The sequence below is a fragment of the Ambystoma mexicanum genome, chromosome 7q (genome assembly GCF_040938575.1).
Source record: "Ambystoma mexicanum isolate Mex_15411 chromosome 7q, UKY_AmexF1_1, whole genome shotgun sequence".
Lineage (NCBI taxonomy): Eukaryota > Metazoa > Chordata > Amphibia > Caudata > Ambystomatidae > Ambystoma > Ambystoma mexicanum.
In genome coordinates this window covers 898,737,206-898,755,281 of record NC_090941.1, presented here as the reverse complement: position 1 = coordinate 898,755,281, position 18,076 = coordinate 898,737,206, and the positions used below count along the sequence as shown (strand labels likewise).

The 18,076-nt window shown below is 45.6% G+C and overlaps 1 protein-coding gene across 1 annotated transcript in view; it reads left to right on the top strand.

Moving 5' to 3' along the window:
* Positions 1–18,076, top strand: part of CCDC81 (coiled-coil domain containing 81) — a 794,710-nt gene that overhangs the window by 755,325 nt on the left and 21,309 nt on the right. The gene's annotated exons all lie outside the window — the stretch shown is intronic.

Sequence of the window (18,076 nt, the reverse complement as noted above, 5' to 3'; positions counted from 1 at the left end):
TTAATTAAGGAGGAAAAGCAGATAACACACACCTTTGGATTTCAGAGCCACAAAATAAGTATAGGGGGCACTTAAATCCACCAGTACTGTGAGTGACTTTACAATCAAATGTTATTTGGGGGGACCGGCACTAGAGGTTCAAAGCCTGAGATTCAAAGCTGTCAAACCCAAGTAGAAACCATCCTGTTGTTGGTGAAGCCTTTGAGTTATTTTACCTGTTTTTGATATTTGTATTTGTATTTGTATTTTTATTGTTTTATATAGCGCCTTAAACCAAGGTGCTTTACAGTTAACAAGTAACATATAAAACATGGAACAGTAGAAGCAAAACAGTTAACATGAATCAAACCATAAAATAGGTATTTAATAAATAATAGAACAGAGAGGATATGAACTGCAATTTTCACTAATACACCTTCTTTAACAATACAAAGTTTTGTCTCTACCTCAGATTGTGCTTATGTGGCTTAATCACAGAGCTTATATTTTGAAATTATAATTGAAGAATCTGGTACACATCTTTGGTGCTTCTGGTCCGAAATTATCTACTTTGGTGGTAGATTGAGGAGTGGTTGTACATCTGCTGCAGAATATTTGAAATGGGACACGTCTTTTTCCTAAGCATAAAGGTAAATGGTAGGGTCGCCAAGGGTGCTGCATCCCTCAAGAAGCCTTGCGATGCTCGTCCTCTGGGTGGTGTGGGGAAGATCCACTGGCTACCCCCACATGCCATCAGTGGTAGGTATGGGATATCCACATGGTACCATTGCACAGTACTGCCGCTTTAAGGAAGCAGTACTGTACTGCAAAGGCTTGATACAGCATTTCTTGCAGCAAGAAATATCCACACCCCATGTAATACTAGTAAAATTATCCTACCAACACCAGGAATATTAGAGTACATTCGGATTCATAAAAGGATGCACAGAATGAGAGAATGAGCAGCATCCCGCATGCTCAAGTAGTTTATAGATCTAAGAGCGGCTCGTGGTGGGAGTGGGAGTGTCATAGGTACATGTTAAGGCTACAGCAGGACTTCACGCAAACACTCAACTCAGCGCACAGGAGCTGGTCATGTGGGAAAAAAAAGAGAGCAGCCTGGGATCTTAATACCATGGGTCAGTGAGCAGAGATCCGGCCCCATCCCATCATCCTCAGTTGGGAAACCTGTAGTCTTAGACACTGTTAACCAATCCAGAACTCTCCCAGTAAATGACAGTGGTTAAATGACAGCCCTAATTACCAACTTGGCCTGCGGATAAAGGAGGCTGGTTTAGAGCTGTTAATGTGGAGGTTTGGAGAAGGAGTCAGCGCAGTTTTGCAGACTGTTCGGGAGAGGAATGAGAGCAGAAGAATTCAGAGTAGAGAAAGGTGGTAGGAGAAGTTTGGAGGAAGGTGTCAGGAGGGAGGTGGAAGGAAGAAGAAGGAACATTTCAGGTGGGGAAGATAGGAGGGTAAGGAGTATGAGAACAACAGGTGAAGGTATTAGTAAGGGGTCAGGAGGAAGGAGGATAAGGAGAACGAGAACGTCAGGTGGTGATTGTAGGAAGATTCCAGGAGGAGAAAGTGAATATCAGGGACAAGTTAGAAGGGTGGAGGTCAGAATGAAGGCTGTTGGAAGAATACTGGGAGATGGTAGGAGTAGCTGAACATCCGGAGGAGGTTTGAGAAGAGAAGCGTGAGAGTAGAGGAGGAACATCTGCATTCGAGGCGAGAAAAAGACTGAGGAGTAAGGCGCGATAGAAGGCAGAAACCACCAGAAGACAGAGGGGAGAGAGGCAAACCATACAACCAATTGGTGGATAGAGTGGTTAGTGCAACAAGCATGTGGCACAGAGTCGAGGAGGTACAGGATAAGCCAGAGACTAGTGAAGAGGAGGAGGAAGTAGAAGGCATGTAGGTAATAGCAGGCAATGAAGAGTTTGAGTAAGAGAGAGTGTGGCTTGGTGGGCACTAGAGCCAGGTCCCTGACACAGGGAGGTGGTGAGAGTCCTAGTGTAGAGCCAAGAGGTTTATTAGCCAACCTCCTGACTACTCAGTGCTATGACCCTTTCTGTAACAAGCAGGTTCAGAATCGACATCTTGCTCAGCCCAGCGTTTAGCTACTTCCTCAGACTGGAGTTCCTCAGACCGGACACTATGGGAGTAGACACCACCACCATACCATAGCCCTTGAAAGCCATCCGCACAAAGTTCAAGAGAATCCCACCTCACCTAAAGATAGAGTTACTGTGATAGAGTTTTTTTGTTTGAGGACTTTTCATTTGCTTTCAGGTATCTACTTGTTTGTATGGCTTGTCAAGTTACCAGGAAGGAGCAAAGCCCAGATTTTACACAGAAGGGGACTACTTTTTGCTTTTATTTAATTGCCAGAGACAGTTACATAAATCACAAATCTGAACTCACAGGACCCACGGTGGGGGCGGTGTGGGGGAATTGTGTTACAGGTAATGAGACATAACAATGATGGGTTTTCCTTAAGTTTGGAATTAAGCTATGCCAGTGATTCTAAATAAAGAGCAGGGTGAGTAAACAACGAAAAGTATCCTACAATGCCTCTCCTGGCCTGAGCTTGCAGTTTGTAATAGTAGCATTCTCTTCGACTTGGCGTTGCAGGTTTTACAGGGTTCCCGAACCCAATTGTGGATGCTGTCAGGTGAGGACCCTCTGGGTTCTCAGAATGCAGCTTGACAAATCACTGGACTTCCACATATGGGTCAAAGAGAGACTGCTTGATTCACTTTAGTGACCAGCTTCTCCAGGAGCCAGGCAGCAGGCTTTAAGTTTTCGCTAACGGATGCCAACCTCCCCACCCTAGGATTTTAGTTCTAGGTTACACTGCATAACTGTCGTGACATTGTTGTTTTTTGGTGTAGCAATCTTGTTCCTCTTCCCGTCTCTACATTCTGTTGTGGTCTGACCTGATCCCCTTGAACCTCCCAGATATTACTGGCAACTGCAATTATTGGTCCTCCTCCCTCTTACACCTCTCCCCAGGTTGTAGCAACTCTCTAATGTCCTCAATATCTTACCTGGTGGTAGGTCAGTCTCTCTCTCTCCCTCTCTCTTTCTCTCTCCCTCTCTCTCACAGATTACTTCTGTTTACACCCAGCTAGCTGTCAGAGCTTGCCCCTCATAAGGGCTTCTGTCCAGCGTCTCTCCTAGAGCTCAGCCTCTAAGGCATCTTAGTGCACTCAGACTCCTAATCGTTCTCTGTCCACTAGCTCTTCTCCCTGTCTTATTGCTGGTGAGCCCTTGTCTATAAAAAAAAAACCTCTTCAGTGCTGCTTTTCTCTCCTGATGATGTCCTTCCACCTACAGCCCAAACCAATGCTCTAACTGGATACAACTCTTCCCCAGTCTTTCCTCCAGACTACTCTCCCTCGAATAGTAATAACTCTTCCACTCCTCTTCCTCCAAATTATTTGCTGCTCTCCCCAGCCAATCTCCTCCAGAATATTCTTCTCTCCCTTTACACTCTGCAAAATGCCTTTCTCCTTCCTGCAACTCCTACTCAAACGCCACTCTCTTTGACCGAACTTTTATATTCTGATCACTCCTTCCTTCCTCTGAGTGGTGCATGGGTTGTTCTTGTGTAATGTGTGCTGGGCTGATCTGTGATGAGCCACGTGCCAGTGGTTAGGTGGTCTGAAAGGGGGTTCGCCTGAGCTTATATCAAGATTTACTGCCATCTTGGTTTTTAAAAGTGCCTTAGGCATGTGTGAGATCTCTTTCCCTATGGAGATCTGCTGACATTGCCCGCTTTTAGGGTCCCCCTGTATTTCCAGTATGTACATCAGAATTCAGAAAAGACATTTGCAAGCAAGGGAGGCTATTCTGTGTAAACTTAACTTTTTTGCTGGATAATGGCAACTTTGGAATTCCTGCAATACTAGTAGGAGAAGGTTTGTTTTTTTCTTGGCAGTGCGCGTGCCTACATTTCTTCTCATACAATTTGTTTAACAGTTATGACCTTTCATGAGCGGGTTTCCACATTCTGTGCTGGTTTGATTCACCTGTTCAAGTGATTCATCGATAGTTGGGCCAAGGGAAGAAATGTATCTAAATATTTGCTGGTGCATGTATTCAGAATGTTGATGCTCTGTTTCCTTAATGGGAAAGGCCTCAATTATTATGCTGAGTGTTTGGTGTTTGGGTATGGCTAGTGAGGAGGAATAGCACTCCTGGGGAATAATTACTATAGTTAAGACTGTCTTCAAAGGATTTAGAACTGGCCACTTTACCACAAACGGGGGGGAGAGTGGGGGACCTTTGTGCAGGGACCTAGTGAGTGTGGTTTAAGGTTCCCCTGTATACCACCTTGGGTAGCCCCTGCAACGTTTGACCCCACTCACTATCTGCCCCCAAGTTTAGGCAGGAAACTATCACATATTGATGAGGAGCTCAGGCTATGCCTTGTGAAACAGCAGAAATGCTAGACTTTTTCTGAAGAGGCAATGATTTCCCTGGCCCAAACAGCATCGAGAAGGCTGCTGGGCCCATGCCCGGGCCCTGCCACTCAGCTGCTCTGCCATCCACTAGATTTCTCGCCTTCCAGAAGGATACTAAAGGACTCCAGGCCAACTCCAGGCAGACAGCATTGAGGTGGTTGCTGGTCATGTGACCAGGCCCTGCCACTCAGCTGCTCCACCTTTTTCACCAGTCCTCCTTAGGCGTCCTCATCGCTGGCGTCCTCAGGAAGGCCCTGAGGAACACAAAGACCTCACCTGTTTGTGCCTGTTCGAGCCTGGTAGGGCCAAGGGCCAAACTCTCTATTCACGCATTTAACCTAAAAAGAAGTCTCTTCACAATTACTCACCAAAAGACATTACCATTTGTCTCCTCCCTCCATATCCCATCCCACTCGCACTAGGAATCAAAACAGCCAACCCCATCTCGGACAACACCCATGACACTCTCTTCGTCACCTAAACATGGCCTCATCTCCCCCCACACCCCTTTCAGGTTTTCAACATGCTCCATGCCCCCAGGCTACTGCATCCAACATGCCAACTGGCCAGGAAGGGCCTGGAAGCAGAGTGCAATCACCGACAGGAGCAATCGCCCATGCTCCATCATCCCATCGCCCAGAAAAGCTTGTTCAAATCACTCACCTGCCGGCTCCCATTATCACACAACTCTCTTCCACCTAATCCACAGACTATCTCACTAATAATTTCTCTGCAATGTTAATGTCCCTGACTATCACACTCACAACCACACTCGAACCACGCTTTTCACCGGGTCAATGGACCTAAGGAAAATGGCGCTCCCCTTGCAAAACAAAGGCAACATCCCAAACCTAGTCATTACATCATCCTCTCTCATTCCCTGTCCGGACTCTAGCCCACTTGACTGGTGTGACTACTCTATCCCACTGTCGATCACCCACTCGACTACGACCCACAAAAGTCAGGCCAAACGCCCCATCACTCAGCGCTGCTCATTCAATGCCTTCCTAGTCAATGAGCTAGAAGTAAACTTTTCAGAGTTCTACCCCACCTGGTTGTGCCGTTGTTTTGATGTAAATTACTTTGAGGCACTTTACTTCGTTGTAATTACTTATTTTGTGGGAAAGTCAATATGTAGATGCAATCAAGAGTATTGGGGGAAATCAACCGCATATGAAAAAATGTAAATACATTTGAGGTAATTCCAAAGAAGTAAGTTACAATTTAATTTGTTATACTAAAATAGAACCGCCACAGGTAATGCCTTGGTTCTCCTAGAGTGAGGCTGTGTGTTCATATGGCATGGGCAAGCTAATGCATTTCGGACTCGGTCCGCATCCAGGGCAAATCCTCTGTCTGTGCCACGTGCCTCTTGAAGCTGTGCACACTCTATTCAAAACAGAATTGATAATACCTAATTCTCCTATTGTGTCAGGAACTGTCCTCAAAACTCAAGAAGGCGGTGAGACCCCAGCCTCGTTTTGAGATAATTAAAATGTGCATTTTTTTTTAATGAAACATGGTTGTGTTTTTGGGAAATTGGGAGTTCATATGGACTGTGAAGTAATTACAATATGTATGTGGAGCTTTGTTGAGCATGGTATGAGCACACTGCTTTCTAGTGGTGCTCCTCTAGGCTAGATGTAGCATGTATTTATTACCCGAGTGCCTAGGGTCTTGCCACAGTGGTCCTAAGACATTTATGAGATTTCAGGACTCAATAAAATTTTTGATAAAGGAATTGTAATAGTGATGCTCACCTTTCCTCTCTATTTTGTGAGAGTAAAGGGAAATGCCTTTGTTCTCATTACTTCCACTATGAGGGAGATCCTGCACTGCCACACCATAACCTCTCTCCCCCAAACTCCAGAAAACCCTTTGTGAGGCTAAACATGGACTCAGAAAGGGTTTCCCCATGTGTTGCACTGCCAGCCATGGATTAGGTCACGATCTGCATAGGGAGAACACGACAATGATGACAGCTCTGTTCTGAGTCGAATCGTCACGATTGACTGCTCTGCAGGTGAGTGCCTAGCCATAAAGAGACCTATTTATTTATTTTTATTTATTTATTTGCATTTATAGCAGCGCACCAAAACCTCAGACATCAGGGCGTTAGTTACAGTAAGTGCAAAGTGGCATTCTTCAAAGAGCAAGATCATGCATACAGGTTGCAACACACAGGTGGTAAAATATAAAATGGCAGAGCCTCGCCTCATGGTGCGGGGGCGACATCAGGTATTTTAGCAAACATGGGTAACAATAAAAGTATGGAAGCACATTCTGGCAAAGCTTCGACTCATGGTACGGGAGCTACATCAGGTGTGTAAGCAAATATGGTTGACAATAAAAGTATGAAAGCATATTCTGGAAAAGCCTCGCCTCGTGGTACAGGGCGCTACATCAGGCATGTAAGCAAGTATGGTTGTCAAAGTATGAAAGCACATTTGTCCAAGCCTTCCATCATGGTACTGGGGCTACATCAGGTGTTCAGACAGACATAGATGACAGAGAGCAGGTAATGTCAGTGAGCAACAGAATTGCTGCATAAATGTCAGATGTGGTAGATTCTAGGTAATTTCCAAGTGCAGTACCATGTGGCCAGTGGGACATATAGCCTTTGTGATCTAGATGAGTAGGTGCTCGATACAAAGACACGTACAGGTGCAGACACGTACAGGTGCATGCAGGAGCATGTGAGGGTTGTGATGTGAGCATAATATGGGCTAGCCCCTTCTTCCCCTCCTAGAGCGTAGGGCTGCAACAAATGTGCAGACGGGCAAGCTAGAGAAAAGACACCATATGGCACTCGATGTTGGGGTGGGTTAGATGAGAGGAAGCATGGGGGCAAATCACTTAGTTGGCAAGTACAGACAGGATGGTTCCACTGGAAGGTAGGGAGAATGATTGTGAACATGCACAGAGATGGTTGAGATATAACTATGTGCCCCACTGTGTTGCTTAGAACGAAGTGGGTGGTCACATGATGTTAGCAAGTTGCTTTAGACTTTTGACTTAGATTGTTGCCGGAACCGGCATACTGGAAAGTGGGCGGATATGGGCGAAACGGGAGGACATGTTTTTTCCGTGTTTTTCTCCTGCGTCTGATCTCAGAAGAATGAAGGTCGAAGTCTAGTTGTAAAGAAAGAAATGCATACATTTTAAAGCTATAATGTATGATGTTTTTCTTGTGACGCCCAACCACTTGGAATGTTTTAGCAGGAAAGAAGGAGCCCTGCTAAATATGTATTTTATTATTTTACTATGATACGGTTTACTCAAATCTCAGATATTACCATGTCATTATTTCTACGAACATCTGTACATACCGTTGAACACAAACTTTGACGGGGAAAAATCGTGCATTACAGTAATCATCAATATTGTAGAACCGTCAGTACACTATTATTGCTTTCACCCCCCAAGCCGGGGGCCTACATGGCCAGTAACGGCCCCTGCCTGAGCCATGGTAGGCCCGAGCGAAGAGGGGGTCTCGGCGAGGGCTGTGGACAGTTACTGGCCATTCCTGTGTGGGTGCGATTTCTCGCCGTCACCATAACCAGTACAAGAGGGACCCTATAAAAACTCAAACAGAAAAGAGTTGAGTAAACATTGCTTTATTAACACACAAGCATTCGCGAATGGGCCACAAGTTCAACCGTCTCGCAAAGCAAGTCGTCAAAGTGCCGCCCTTTCCCCTGCACATCGTGGTCCTTTTATACCCATCTGTTTTACATTGTCATACATTGCTGCACATAGATTATGTCCACCACAAGGCGGTTCCTCCCAGTCATGACTTTGCATCAACGGTCAACAGTTCAACATCTGCTATTGTGGTTTCCTGTTATCTGTTATTCGCTCTCTCTCGTGCCCCTCTGTGTCCTTATCTCTGTGCACGAGGCTGTGCTTACTCATTCCTTCCCCACCCGTAATCTGCAGATAGTTTTAGCAGGCTCAGCATGCTTCGACATACAGTGACCAAACACAATTCTTCTGTTAAAAACAAGTTCTTGCCAGGTCAGCAGGTCTTAAATGCCGCTGTATAAAGAGAAGGCCTCTTCTTTTAACAAAGGGTACATTCTTTTAACACATATGGTGATTAGTACAAACTCCAAGTGTGAGCACAACATTACATATGTATGCGTACCTTCAATCCACCCTTTGCTCACACTTGAGCATCAATCTAAACAGTCCTAGCATAAGCAGATGGCAGGAAAGCAACATCATCACATACTGTATGTACCATAATCTTCTCCAGGCCTCCCATGTCAAAAAATTCCTGTTGTACATGGCTTTTATCCATTGGATTTAGGCGCGTTATGCTGGAAGAACACATGGAAACACAGCACGACACACATACCGGGAAGCATTGGATGCAGAGACAAATTCCTACAACTATTGCCGCTAGAACCAGTATAGGCGTAAGAAGTTGCCATCCAATTTCTTTCAGGAGCTTCATCCACCAGCTATCTCCTGACCCTTCCTCCTGGTGGATGCTATCCGCCACTTTATGCAGTTTGTTTACTCCATCCAGGATTCCTGTACTCCCTTCTGGTATGTAAACACAGCATTGGGATCCCACCAAAAAACAGACTCCGCCCCTTTCTGCAGTGAGTATGTCTAAGATATACCTATTTTGGAGAGCCACTAGCCGAATTGCTTTCATTTCATAAGTGATGTTTTCCATTAGGTCTGCAGATTCTTCGATTACGAACTCAAGGGCCCTGTTTAGCTTTTGGATTTCTTGACTGTTCATAAAGATGCCCGCTGGAGGAACCAGGACCCCCATCAGATCTATAAACGTTTACCATCCTGTAGGTTGATACGTAGGAATTTTTGGGTTTACTGCTCGTTTATTTCTGCTGTGTATTTCTTTATGCAGAGGAGACGGGGCATATACCATCACAGCCGGCATTATTCTGGCTATGTAACATACCCCAACAAAATCTTTGGCTAACCACAAATAAGCCCTCTTGTTACAGACGTAGGCATGTCCTTCAATCTGTAACAATCCCTTCGTGTAGTTATTTAGATTCACCATTTGACTGCACCCCGAGATCATTCTTTGATTACCTCTTGCGCTCCTCTTAAAACATATATTCTTTGGCCTAAACTCTTGTGTGATGGTGATAGGGGGAGGAGGTTCTCTTACTATCTGTACCATAGCAGGTGCAAGCCCGATTCCCTCAGTTTTGATTTTATAGCGTATCTTTTCCTTTAGAAGGGTTTTGTTCTCTCCTCTAACATAACAAGCGGTATTCGGTATCATGTATTGCTGTGCTGACACTATTCTCATGTAAATTAATGTACACCCGGCATCCTCAGTAACTGGCGATGCGTACACTGGGATGCCTTCACTGCTATGTCGGGGCATGTGGGTGCAGATCCAGCAATCAGTTTTATTCACTACCCCATATGTTGTGTTTATTATCTTCACGTATTCATTTTTAGCATAGTCTTCCGGGTCGTGTTGGTCATAGGCATCTCGATTCCTGCTCTTGACCCAATCTGTTCTCCCTGTTTCATTTGACTCGGGCAACAGGCTCTTTAATTCATATCTAGATGGATGTTCCAGATACCAGAATATTATGTCAAATGCTATTAGTACTACTATCGTGCATACAGAAAACAAAATTTTGCCTTTTGTGGTACAAACTGGTATTTTCCTCTTACCTTCTGTGTTTGAGGAGCATACACATATCCGTTCAGGGACTAAACCAGCATACACGGGTGTAGACATAGTTCAGTATATGGCTCAGCATACAGCGTATATCAGTTGCAACCTAGCGATATAGCAATATCCCCTATTTAAAGCACCAGTGTCCTTATTACTCTAGTAGTGGTAGGTCTCACCGAAAACCTTCATCCGATCTGTCCCACGTCTCGTAGTGCCTGTCCCAGGAGGGGAACGCCGAAGGCCCTTCAGGCTACAAGCCCGTCGTCTTCAGTAAGGCACAATTCTGCTAAAACCAACAAGAGAGTCCAAATGTTCATCTCCCTAATGATCAAAGTTCAAAACAGTGTCCTTACACGTTGCTTGGCACATACACGTCACGGGATCGGAGGCGATGGGCACACCTACTAATGGCGTCTGGCAGTACTGTTGCAACCTGGGGTTGGTTGGTTCCCTTTTCCGGAGGAATCAGTAATGGAAGCGTCTTCTTGACGTGATTCACGTGGTACCAGTGCGGTTTGCCATCAACTTTTACCGCAGTTTGTGTTGCGAGGAGCACCTGAAACGGGCCCCTCCATCTGGGTTGCAGTCCGCTGGTGCGATCGAAGGCTTTTATAACAACCCAGTCACCGGGCTGCACGTCGTGACCTTCTCCTATCAGAGGAGATGGAGCTACTGCGTTCACCTGTGCATTAATAGAAATCAGTCTATTAGTTAACCCAATACAGTACTGTTGTAATGCAGGCCATGCTTGCTCAGACAATCTCTTAGGTGATATGGGGGTCCCAATACTTGGTGGGCGCCCCATAACAATTTCGAAAGGAGATAAACCATGTGTACGCTTAGGCATAGTACACATACTCAATAATGCAATAGGCAATGCATCCGGCCATTTCAGTCCCGTTTCAGCACAAGCCTTTGCCAGTTTGTTCTTCAGTACCTTATTTGTGCCCTCTATAATCCCAGCTGATTGAGGATGAAAAACTGCGTGGAAACGTTGATCAATACAAAGGGCCTTGCAAACTTTGCGTACTACTTCACCAGTAAAATGAGTCCCATTGTCAGACCATAGATATCTGGGGACCGTATACAAGGGCACCCAGTGTTTCAATATGCATTGTGCTGTGGAGGTGGCACTATTGTCCCGCAGGGGATATGCTTCCACCCATCCTGAGAACCCACATTTCATCACCAAACAGTAGGAATGTTTATTTACAGGCTCCAGCTGTATAAAGTCCATATACACCACCTCAAAAGGGCAGGTGGGTAACTTACTGTGGCCCGCCGGGGCCGGTACACCTTTCCCCACATTATATAAAACACATATTTCACATTGTTTTGCCCATTGGCGACAATACATTCCCAATCTTTTGTTGTACCACACAGTACTTAAAACTTCTTCCATAGTTCTTGCGTTAACGTGGGTTGGACCATGAGCCACACTCACTATCACAGGTAAGTATGCGTCAGGTAGTACCCAGGTGTTCGTTTTGGTATGTGCCCATAGCCCATCTACCGTCTCCTCATATTGATCATCCTTGTGCCAAGATAGTCTTTCTTCAATGGTTGCATCTGCTTGGATTTCCTTTACGCGCTCCTTCGTCCCTTCCATAGTCACATCCCTCCCCACTATGAGCTGTCGGGCTTCCCACCGAGTGTCCCTTGTGGCAGCTAGTTTAGCCATCTGGTCAGCCAAAGAATTTCCCTGCGTGACATAATCCAGTGTTTTTTTATGCGCTGAGCACTTCACTACGGCCACCATTTTGGGCAGCGTAAGGGCTTGCAATAATTCAGCAATCAATCGGGCATGTTTAATAGTATCACCTTGGGAGGTTAAAAACCCACGCTCTCCCCAGAGTTTACCAAAACTGGAAACCACCCCGTGCGCGTAGGCTGAATCAGTATAAATTGTCACTTTCATACCGCTGCTTAACACTAATGCTCTCGTTAGCGCAATCAATTCTGCTGCCTGGGCCGATTTTTCACACACTTTCCCACTCTCAATCAACCATTCCCCTGTAGTTACTGCATACCCTGCTGTTGTCTCCCCATTTGGCAGTTTGAAACAGGAACCATCACAGAATAATATACCCTCATTATCAACCAGCGGGGTGTCTTGCAGGTCTGCTCTACCCTTAGTGTGTTCTTCCATTTGGATCACACAATCATGCCTAATGTCATCAGGTGAGGTGGGCAAAGGAAGCAGTGTCGCTGGATTCAAAGTGTTACACCGTTCAATTTTTACATTACTGCCAAACAGGATCATCTCATACTGTGTGAGTCTAGCTGTAGTCAAATGCTGTGTATGCACTCTATTCAGAAGAACAGCTACCGTATGTGGAACCTTTACTGTTACTTCACTCCCTAGGATGATACCTGCACTTTGTTTTAGGGCTGTCGCTGCTGCAGCTACTGCTGTCATGCATGGGGGTAGGCCTCGAGCTACTGAGCCCAGAGTGCTAGAAAAATATGCACATGGTCTCTGTTTACCCCCTTGTTCCTGTGTCAAGACTGACACAGCGCAACCTTCCTGTTCATCAACAAAAAGGCAAAATCTCTTAGTATAATCAGGTGTGCCTAAGGCCGGTGCGTGGCATAGAACATCTTTCATAGAGGTCAGGGCTTTTTCCATCTCAGGTGTCCATTCTAATGGGCCGTTTTCTTGTACTTCTTTTAAGGCTTTTAGCATGGGCTGGATCAATACAGAGAATTCAGGAATCCAGTGCCTACAGTAGGATAAAACACCAATTATCCTTCGGAGACCCTTTGCCGTGTCTGGACCTTTTATGGACTGTATCAAAGCAATGCGATCAGTAGACAGGGTTCGCCCCTCTTCGGACAGCTCAAAGCCTAAATAATGGACCTTTTGTTTTACATACTGCATTTTGGCTAGGGCTACCTTGTGCTTATTCTCTGCTAAGTGCATTAGCACCAATCTGGTCACATAATGGCATTCCTCTTCGGTGGCTGCACATAATAGCAAATCATCAACATATTGTATCAGAGCAGTGTTAGCGGGTAGGGCTAGGTTATCCATCTGTGTTTTTAGTGCTTGGCTGAATATGGCGGGACTTTCTGTATATCCCTGCGGGGCTCTAGTAAATCGATACTGTCTATCTCGAAGAGTGAAACTAAACAGGTACCTGCTTTCTTCGGCAATAGGAATGCTGAAGAAGGCATTTTTCAAATCAATTACCGTAAACCATTTCGCTGTTTTGGGAATTAAAGTGAGTACACTTGAAATATTAGGGACAACTGGATATCTGGGTTCTACTATTTTGTTTATTTCTCTCAAATCAATAATAAAACGATAGGGTAAGGCTTCATCACCTTTCTTGTGTACTGGAAGGATCGGAGAGTTACAAGGGCTATCATTTGTTGGCTCTACCACCCCTAACCGTATCATGTCCTGTACTATTTGATATAGTGCCTGCTCTCCCTCGTGTGATATGCGATATTGTTTTATCCTGGGCAACCTGGCACCGGGCTTTAGTTTGATTACTACTGGGGAAACATCCAACACTCCTACATCATTCCCATGAGTGGCCCATAGTTCATTCGGGATGTCTTGGAATTCCGGGGGCAGGGTTTGCATTACTCCTATCATACTCATAGGTTTGCTTATGGTCATTCTCACTCCCTGGGGGGAGCAATATATTGTGGCCCCTAGCGTTTTTAATGCATCAATACCTAACAAGTTTTCTGGGCAGTGATTGGTCAATAGCCACCCATTCTCCCATTTTACCCCATGAAGTTCCGCTTCTACTATTTCACTTACAGGAGTCTTTATTGGATTTCCCCCAAATCCAACTGATACCTTGCTTTTATCCGATAATGGGACAGCGGGGACGGCTCTGATATTCACGGAACTGTTTCCAGCTCCCGTGTCTAGCAGACATCTCAAGTTTCGGTGGGGGCCGATCCTAATAGAGGCATAAGGCCCCCTTTGGTCTATAGGAACCTGCACCACTCCCGCTATCTCATTCCGGCATCCTCAGGACATATCGCTTGTGTTATCCTGAAAATCATCGTTATAGTATACCCCTTCTCCACATTCTTCACCCTGGCATACACCTTGCACTTGTGTCGTTTGTCGTGGCTGATACAGTAGATTGGGGGGAGGCGGGGCCGGCCAGGGAACATCCCCTCTTGCTTGTCCGTCAAAGGCATTGGGTTGAGGGGGTTTAAACATTCTATTGTCTTGGTTGCCGTACCCACCAGTCCTATTTCCTGGGGCAAATGTTGTCTGTGAAGGGGGCCGTACGCCCCTTCCTCTCCCACCACTCTGGGGACACTGGGATTTCCAGTGTCCGGGTCTCTTGCAGAAGGCACATACATCTTGGGGTAGCCCATCCCTCCTCCCATATAGCGCACCTCCTTGCACTGTACCTCTTCCTGTCCCTTGGCCCCCTATCATGTTGCTACTATAGCCCTGTGACGGGCCGTTATAATTGTAGTTATACCTGCCTTGGGGCCCTTGATGCAACTGTTGCATCAACACTTTGGTTTTTAAATCCTTCTCTTGTCGTGCCTTTTGTTGTCCCTTCACTCTTTCCCCTCTTTCGTAATACCTAGCCATTTCGAGGAGATCCCGGGGGTTTCTAGTCATCCATGTACTTTCTGCCCTCCTAATGTTCTCCTGAATTGGCCCATGGAGCCCCTCTACAAAGTTTGTGGCAAAGTACCGTTGGCCCGTTTCAGACCCTATCTCTAGCCCACTGTGCGCTTTGAATGCTGCTTCATAACGCAGAAAGTACTGTGCTACTTCCTCACTTGCACCCTGTATCACAGCGGACAGTTTCTCCACATTCACATCAAATGGGGGTAACACCTTTTCTAGAGCCCTCAGGACTGCCATGCCATGCCCCCTTAGGGGTTCAGGATATTCCTCATGCAGTTTTCTATTTTTGCTCGCATCCATTACATCTTTCCATTTTATTGTTTCATTGTCTTTGGCACGAAAGGGGGTCCATATTTCTTCTGGGACAATGGCTAACAATATGTTATCTACATCCTCTACGGTAAATAACCCTGGTCTGAATAACTTTCCTACTTCTTTGTAGAATCCTGCCGGGTCTATACGGGGGTCGGGGATGGACTTGGTGATATGCATTAATTCAATTCGGGATAAAGGGACATACACATAGGTGCGCATCATGTTACCAGTGGCTGCCTCTATGGTGGGTTGGCACTCTCTCATTGGCATTAATAGTAACTTTTCCATGTCTGTTTGTTCACTTACAAGGGCCTGCGCTGGTGGCGAAACAGAGGATTGATGACTAAGAGCTTTCGCTTTTATTTTTTTATAATCTTTTAATAGTTTCTCCACCTTAGCCATCCTCCATTCTTCCGCCCCTGAATCATCCACTCTTATATTAGATAGCAGTTTCTTATCCAATTCCGTCCTAATCCTATTCCACTGGGACACATATCTAGGCTCCTTTTCCTCTTCTTATATCATCCACCCTAATATGAAGATATTTAATTACGTTTACTTGTATAGGCCAGCCAAGGCCCTCCATCAGACTCACCAGGGTGGACATGGACTGCGAGTGTATGGATGCTATCATACGATTAGCTACGTTTTGGCCCGCCTGGTCTGCATCTTTGAGTTTAGCCTCTCTTTCCCTCACCTCTCTTTCCCATGCCCTCTTTTCCTTCTCCCATTCAACACCGCCCCTTATGACTTCCGCTATTATGTCGGACATACATCCCCATAACTGAACACTGGACGCAGTCACTGGTAGTAACGCGACAGCGTCCTGATATGCTGAGGGCAGATCCGCAGTACTCTGTCCTCTCAATTTACAGTTACCCTCATGAAAGGTATATAGTTTAGTGGCCACTGTCCTAAATTCCAAAGGTGTCAAACGCCCCAATTGGTCCCGTAGGCTGTCATTGAGGGGTGTGCCATACAGCCCGGTCATAAGGATTTGCAAGTCTCCATCTCTATCCTTTTCTACAGTAGTCGTTCTCTTATGGTCTATCAACCTATCTGGGTCTCCATACTTCATTGGGAATTCCACCCTTTCACCCTCACTGTCTGCCGGTGGAGCTGTAGCTCCTGGAAACAATAATTCAGTCGTTGTTTGTTCTGCTTCTAGCCCTATCACATCTTCATATCGAGGCACTGGCACGGCAGGATACATACCCCCACTGTTCTTAATCATCATATGTCTATCCAAATGATCTAGCCTCTCACCCTTCTCTTTTATCTCTAGATCATGTAATTTTTGATTTACCGTTCTCTTCTGCTCCTTTGCTTTTTGTTTATTCTGAGCATTGCGCCTGCGCATTGCTTCTACCCTCCATAGTCATATAGCCTCAAACTGTGTGGGTCTAACCCGTCTTTTTACTAACTCTATTTCTATTTTGGATATGCGGTCTATGTCAAAGGACCCGGTATCTGGCCAATTATGTTCAATCGAATCTTTTGTATATTCAGACCACTCCCTTAAAAACAATGTCGAGTTCAATCCATGTTTAATCAACATATCAAATGCAGGGGTTCCTTCAAGGGGGGCATAGTGTCTCTTGCCTATACCTCCCTTGTGGGAAGCCGTTTGACCCATCTTGGCGGTATACCGCAATTGCCTAAAACACTCACCTTTCCCAAATATGCACCTATTGGCTAACAATAATAATACATCCTCCTGGCGTATCTAACATATCATATCATCATTTCAACATTACTTCTTCATAGACGGACTTACCACCGTCCTCTTCACAAACCCTGAATCATTATTTCCTTATTCCATCATGCATCCGTCCATACCACTTATCTTAAGGGTCCCGCCAGAGTGTTACGGACCCGAAGGGCGACAGCCTTCTGTTCCACCGCCAACGGAGCCGGAAAAACAAGGATGACGCGTTGGTTGCAATCAAAGGTGCGGATTCAGTTGTTGGGGCCCCGTGATCAATTCCTTCTCCGGTTCCACCGCGGCGTTCCTCACCCAGTGACGGACTGTCGCTCCTTCGCATCCCACTTCTGACACCAAAATTGTGGGTGCGATTTCTCGCCGTCACCATAACCAGTACAAGAGGGACCCTATAAAAACTCAAACAGAAAAGAGTTGAGTAAACATTGCTTTATTAACACACAAGCATTCGCGAATGGGCCACAAGTTCAACCGTCTCGCAAAGCAAGTCGTCAAAGTGCCGCCCTTTCCCCTGCACATCGTGGTCCTTTTATACCCATCTGTTTTACATTGTCATACATTGCTGCACATAGATTATGTCCACCACAAGGCGGTTCCTCCCAGTCATGACTTTGCATCAACGGTCAACAGTTCAACATCTGCTATTGTGGTTTCCTGTTATCTGTTATTCGCTCTCTCTCGTGCCCCTCTGTGTCCTTATCTCTGTGCACGAGGCTGTGCTTACTCATTCCTTCCCCACCCGTAATCTGCAGATAGTTTTAGCAGGCTCAGCATGCTTCGACATACAGTGACCAAACACAATTCTTCTGTTAAAAACAAGTTCTTGCCAGGTCAGCAGGTCTTAAATGCCGCTGTATAAAGAGAAGGCCTCTTCTTTTAACAAAGGGTACATTCTTTTAACACATATGGTGATTAGTACAAACTCCAAGTGTGAGCACAACATTACATATGTATGCGTACCTTCACCTGCAACCCTGCTGTGGGGGTGAAAGCCATTTGCACCCCAGGGTTTATCCGAGGTGCAAATGGTGTTTATTTTACCCTCAAGCGATTGGCTGCTTGTGCAGGCAATCTCCAGAGGGAAGAAAAAAAATGAAAGGAGAGCCGGGACCGGAGTTCAAAGCTCCGGTACCGCAGGTAAGTTGGAAGGGGGTTCGTTGGTTTTGGTGGCTGGGGGATCCCCACATAAAAACATTTTTTTTTAAATGGCGCCACCCGGGTGTGAAACTTAAAAACAGTGCACTTTAATTACAAATGTGTAATTCAGCATAATAAAGCTTCATGCAGCACTT